Source organism: Nannospalax galili, unplaced genomic scaffold (genome assembly GCF_000622305.1).
Source record: "Nannospalax galili isolate Female #2095 unplaced genomic scaffold, S.galili_v1.0 scaffold487, whole genome shotgun sequence".
NCBI lineage: Eukaryota > Metazoa > Chordata > Mammalia > Rodentia > Spalacidae > Nannospalax > Nannospalax galili.
The window spans coordinates 275,403-282,105 of NW_008357047.1; the positions used below are offsets into that span (position 1 = coordinate 275,403).

The 6,703-nt window shown below is 40.2% G+C and overlaps 1 pseudogene; it reads right to left on the reverse strand.

Moving 5' to 3' along the window:
• Positions 1–236: 236 nt before the first annotated feature.
• Positions 237–6,703, reverse strand: part of LOC103751540 — an 80,069-nt pseudogene continuing 73,602 nt past the window's right edge.

Consider the following 6,703-nt stretch of genomic DNA (forward strand, 5'->3'; position numbering starts at 1 on the left):
CTGGAAATAGTGTTTTGGCATCAGGTATTTAGGCTATTTTATACTCAGGACACAAACATATAGGCTAGATGTTACACCAGGGAAAGCTCATATACAACACAGGTGATGTCGGGGGTCATTATAGTTGACAATGTCACTATGGGCAGGAAAGCTAACTTTCGTTAAAAATGGCATCAACTTGCTCAGTTCTTGTGGCCCTTCAAATGAAAGGGATAAGACCTGCCACAGACAGGAAATTAGCCAAATGTAGTTTTTGTCTGTCGGGGACAGTAAAGCCCGTCTCCCAGGAGCATAAACTCTGTGTGCCATTCCTTCCCCGGGTTCTGGCACACGGTGAGCGAGGCCAAGAAGGCAGACAGAATCTCACTCTATTGTTCCACTAGCCCATGAAACATAGAATTTGTCACATTCTATTTCCTTCCACAGCCCCTCCATCAGAGTCATGGGTTCACATTACCAGTCAATGCAAGCTTTGTATCCATTTTCTTGAAACAAGAGCTGTCTCAGAAACTCAAACTTGACCTTATTGTGGGTTTTGTCTCCTAGTTTAAAATTGCAGGTTCAATAGATTTCAAAGAGACATCATCACTGTCTAGGTTTTCATGGATATTCTGCAGAGCCAAATGGCAAGTGCTGTAAAATATAACCCAAGGTGTCCATCACACACTTTGCCATTCAGTGGGTAAAAATAAAATGAGGTTGTGAATCAGCTGAAACACAGCATTGGGGGGTGGCATTGAGATCACTGAGCACGAAACATCAGTCTCCCTGTAGAATTTCACAAATCAGGTGTCTCGATGTCCCATGAGATCTTCAAGCCATCATGCTAAGTATTGAGATCTCTGCCTTTAAGCTAGACTCATCCTGACTATCCTCATCAGAGCCTTCACAGCCGTAGCTGTACACTGTCACCGCTGACGTGTCCACCAGGTTTTCAGCATAGTGTCAACTTACTTCCATCCTCCCCATGCCAAGATAAGGGTCCTCTTTCAGACACAGAATCTTCTAAGGATCCATGAAACTTAACAAAGTCATGGTTGTAGGTTGCTCTGTTCTTAATGTCCTCTTCATCATCACAGGATGACACCATGCCAACCCTGGGCAAAACTGTCAGGCAAAACGGCACAGCATCTTCATTAGCCTTCTCAGTGACAACATCTTTCAAAGCCTGCAGGGAGTCATCAAGCTTGAGCTTGAGGATGATCTAACACATAGCAGTGACCTCCACTTCTGTTTAATTTATCGTGGAGCTCCTCACTGGCCAGGGCACTGTCAAGAGCCTGGGTTCAGGAACTTGTGGGTATAGCCTGGGTTTCTGATGAGGGTGTGAGGTACTGGTGTCAATAGCTCTTTGCCATGGACTCTAATCAAGTTCAGAAATAAGCAGCCATGCCTATGCATTTTGAGAAAGCCTTCTGGGACCTCTTTATGCAGCTCCTTAAACACACTACCAGCTCCTGGGAGAACATATTTAGGATATTTCAGCTGCCGCTGCTGATAGACCACATTATTTTCAGGGATCAGACAAGGAAGCCAATTGTCTTCAAGTTCCTCAAGAAGCCACAGTTTATTGACTTTGTGCCCTAGTTCCTTCCCAGTCTGGGTACCAAGAATCTCTTTCTAAAGGCATAGAAAACATTTTCAAAAGAATTGCAATGGAAAATTTTCCAGAGTTAACAAAAGAAATGACAACTAGATACCAGAAGTCTTTAAGATTCCAAACAGACCAGACAGTGAAAGTAACCCTTCTCATCATATTATAATTAAAACACTAAATATGGGGGTTGGAGAGATGGCTCAGCTGCTAAGAACACTTACTGTTCTTCCAGTGGACCAGGGTTTGATTTTCAGCATCCACATGGCACTTAACAATCATCTGTAACTCATTTCAGAGGATCCAACACCCTCTTCTGGCCTCTGTGGGGCATTGCATACACGTGGTACACTTACATACATGCAGGCAATACACTCATACACATAAAATAACGTTAAATAAAATGTTTTTAAAGTAATGAATATGCAGATCAAAGAATGAATAGTTAACAGTGGCAAGAGAGATATGCCAAATCACATATAAAGGCAGGTCCATCAGAATAAAAGCAGATTTTTCTACTAAAATGTAAAAGAAAGAAGGATTTAGAAAGATATTTTAACTTCTGAAAGACAGCTGCCAACCCAAACTACTAAGCCCAGCAAAGGTGTTTGCTATAATGGAAGAACTTCGCATGATAAAAGCAGACAGAAGGAATTTATGGCACTATGCCAGTTCTACATAAGGTAAGTCAAGGAATCCTTCAGATTCCATCCATGAGGCCTCAGGAAAGAACACACCATAGCAGAATGACAGTTAAGTAAGAGAGGAAGAGGGAAAAATCCAAACAATACAGAACCAACATGATGACAGGGGTCAATGCACACTTTTTGATAATGATTCTAAATATTATCTTGAATCTCTGATGAAAAATCACAGACTAGGAGATTGAATCAAAAGCAGAAACCATCCACTTGTCACCTCCTAGAAATGCACCTCACCATAAAAGGTGAACACCACTTTGTGGGGTGGAGGGACAGAAAAGAATCCAAGCAAATGGATGGTTAGAGACAAGTAGGGGTCACTGTTGTATTATCTGACGATTAAACGCATCACAATTTTCAAAATAACTTTCTAGTATAGGACATGACCTCATGATGCCCCACTTTGTTTAGCCTTTGAATAAACAACTGTCAACAGACAAATGATTTTCCTACCATTATTCGAGGCAATTGTAGTGAATGTGTTCATTTATAGTATTTCTGATCTCACTTTCTTAAAGTACCAAAAGAAAAACATTGAGAATATCTGTAAGACATGAAGAATGCAATAATGAAGAGGTGCAAACTCTTGCTGTGACTATCTTGGTTCTGGGTTCTCCACACAAGTCTGGAACAGAACCTGACACTAATAAATCAACACTAGAGCTCAAAAATCATGACTCCACATAAGCAAACACTCAACAAGTCCAGGTGAATCCAAGTCAGAAAAGCAAAGCTTAGTCAGAATGAGAAAAACATTATGAAAAGTTATGTCTGTTAAGTTTCAGATAGCCGTGCCCCCTCACCAACAGGGCCTCACAAGCCCCTGAGAAAAAGGAACTGAGTTGATAAGCACCCTGGTCTTTGAAGTCAGCAGACTTTTCTCCACCGTTTGGCCAACACAGCAGGCTTCCCCTTTGATCTCTAAAGAGAACAGGTTTTAACAGTCCTGCTCTCCCACTCCCCCCCACCGACCCAACTTTAAAAAAATATATCTTCCTGCCTTCTGCAGGAAGCAGAAGGCTCCCCCTTTAAAAAGATACCAGCTCACGACCTGGGGCAGACATTTTCCCTGCCTGGAAGGGAATCTGTCCCAAGGTGTCCCTTTGCTAATAAACTCTATTCCAATGGAGTTTTATCTGTGTCCTGGTGCTTTTTCCTGATCAACTCTATCCATTTGTTCTCCGGCTGCTTTTTATCTATCAATGTCAAACCTGGGTCTTTGGCAAGTTAAAGGGGTTACTGAATTCACTATTCAGAAATCCAAGAATAAGGCCCCTGCCATCAAAAAGCCCGATGATTATAAGAGCCTAGCTGTAGATACTGGCATGGTTTATGGAAGCTGAAACTGAGGCATTATCTCAGCAAGCAGTTAGCAGTGCTGAGCAATTCAAAGCTCAAGGTAAAGCTGTCTTCCATGGAACCCACAGAAGTGAAGGACCTCTACAGTGAAAACCATAAAACACTGGAGAAAGCAACTGAAGAAAACATTATTAGATGGAAAGACCTCCCATTCTCATAGACTGAAAGAATTAATACAGTGCAATGGCTATCCTACCAAAAGCAATCTTCAGATTCGATGATATCCCAAGAAATTTCAGTGTTATTCTTCACAGAAATAGGAGAAAGCAATCTTAAAATTCATATGGAAGCAATAAAAGATCTTAGTCAAACAATCCTGAACTAAAAGAGTATTACTACAGATATCACTGTACCTGACTTCAAGTTATATTACACAACTATAGCAATAAAAACAGCATGGTACTGGCATAAAAAGAGACACACTAAATGAGATAGAACAGAGGACCCAGACTCAACTGTAGTCACCTGATTTTTGACAAAGATGCCTAAAACACACATTAGAGAAAAGACGATTTCTTTCACAAGTGGTGCTGGGAAAACTGCCTGTCTACACGTAGACAAGCGAAACTAGATTCTTATCAGTCCTTGCACAAAACTCAACTCCAAAAGGATCAAGGAATGCAACATAAGACTAGAAATTCCTGAAGTACCAGAGGAAAGTATAAGGAGCATATTCACGACATAAGTACAACATGGAGGACTTTCTGACTCCTGCTCTACTTACTCAGAAAATTAGGCCAGTAATCAACAAATGGGACCTCAGGAAATTGAAAATCTTCCCTATAGCAAAGGAAATTGTCAGGCTAGAAAAATGGCAGCCTACAGAATGGGACAAAAATCTTTGTTGGCTATACATGCAACAGAGGATTAGTGTCAAGAATATGCAAATAAGTCAAGACACTAAGCACCAAGTAAAACAACTCACTCAAAAAATGGAACTATACGTTCTGCTGCATGTAACTCTTCTTTGGTTTACTAAACATTTTAAGGCAGGTTGGTCAAGTCTATGTCAAGTCTGAAATAAAATTAAACACATGCTCAAAAACGGCAAGGAACTGAACAGAGATTTATTTATTTCTTAGAAGAAATAAAGTGACTACTATATATTTTGAAAATGTTCTTCATCATTGGCTATCATAGAAACACAATGTAAAACGATTTAAAGATTCTGTCTCACCACATTCAGAAAGGCTATCATGGAGAAGTCAGGTGGGTGGGGGCCCAGATTTGACTTGACATTAAGCCTTAAGGGCTAGGGAAGTTCTGCATCTCCAAGAAGCTGCAGACTCAGCTTCCTGATTGGGACCAGTCCTGGGTAGGGTAAGGCCTATTGGTGCTTATGGAGTTCCACATCTTGCTGTGGCTTCAGCAGGTGCTATAGACCCAGGTAGGGACCAGCTCTGACACAGACTAAGCTCCAGAGGCATGTGGAGAGTTCCAAAACTCACAATAAAAGCTGAAGACTTGGGCAGAGCACACAAGCTGACATAGGACAAAAACTGACTTGACAGGAAAAAGTTAGATAGGGCCTCTGGTCCCAAATACAAATCTCACAGAAGGAAGTGACATCTGAGTCTTATTAGGACTTAGTCCTCCACTTACCATTACAAGTGCCACTGCTGAAAGATAAAGGGAGACTTGAACATTAAAAAGTGAAAAATGCAGGAGGAAAGAAAAACTCAACCAACAAACTAGTACCAGATAGGCAAGTCTAAATGCAGAAACAGAAACACACAACCTGAAAAACCAAGACATCGTCTCCCACAAACATTAATCCCATAATAATGGCACATAATGAAAACAACCTGGAAAAGCTTTCTGACATAGAATACAAAAGAAGTATGTCCAAAAAACTCAAAGAAGACATCAACATGTTCCAAGAGAACAAAAACAGAAAAACGAATGGAATAAAGATACCAATGCAAGACATGGAAAAAAAATCAGTAAAGAGAATTGTTGGAAAAAACCCAAACAGATCTGATGCTGGAAATGAGAAACTCTATAAGAGAGACATGAACCTCAGTGGAAAAATCTCACCATTAGAATGGGTAACATCAAAAACAGGGAATTTGGTCTGGAAAACAAGGCAGAAGATTTGAATTACTCAGTATAGGTCAATGATTGAAGGGAGACCTCCATTAATCCCCAACCATAAGGCAGTCTTTGCTTTGTAAACATGCCTGTCTGGGACTCCAGCAGCTCTGCTATCAGAGGAAAATGTAGACCTTGAATTTTCTCCCACAAGCCCTCCTGATTCTCTACCCAACCCCCATGGCTCTGTTTACATATACAAAGTACTTAAATCCCCCCCTTGCTGTTTGGCCCTCTAGTCACTGCAGACTGCAGGCTGCTCAGTAGTCACCCCTTACTGGTTTCTTTTCTTTCTTACCCTCTACTCTTACCACTCTTGATCGCTAATAATAATAAGTTAAAAATATGAACAGAAAGTTGGAGAACTATGGAATAACATCAAAAAGATCTAACCTTTGGATTATGGACACTATATATACATATATATATATATTTGGTCTCAAACTATGCTCATAGCTTTCATAATTCAGTTTATAGTTACTTAAAAATAAAACCACAAATACTTCCTGAGACCTTTTTTTTTTTTTAAAAAAAAAAAAAAAAATTCAATAGTGAAGGCATAGAAAAATATTTCCAATAAAATCATAGAAGAAAATTTCCCAAATCTAGAGAAAGAGATACCCATTTAGGTACAAGGGGGCTATGGCATATATGGCATAATAGTTAAAACATCAGAAACATAGAATGAAGGAAGGGTATTAACAGCTTCAGGAGAAAGCCAGGAGTGGTGGCACACACTGCTAATCCCATCACTAGAGAGACAGTGGGGCAGGCAGATCTCCATGAGATTGAGGTCAGCCTGGTCTACATAGCAAGTTCTAAGCTAACTGGGGCTACAGGGAGATCCTGTCTCAGAAAACAAACAAACAAACAAACAAACAAAAACTGAAAGAGGGAAAGCTGAAGTTACTTTTAAAGGCAGGCTCATCAGAATAATTATTATTATAATATATTAATA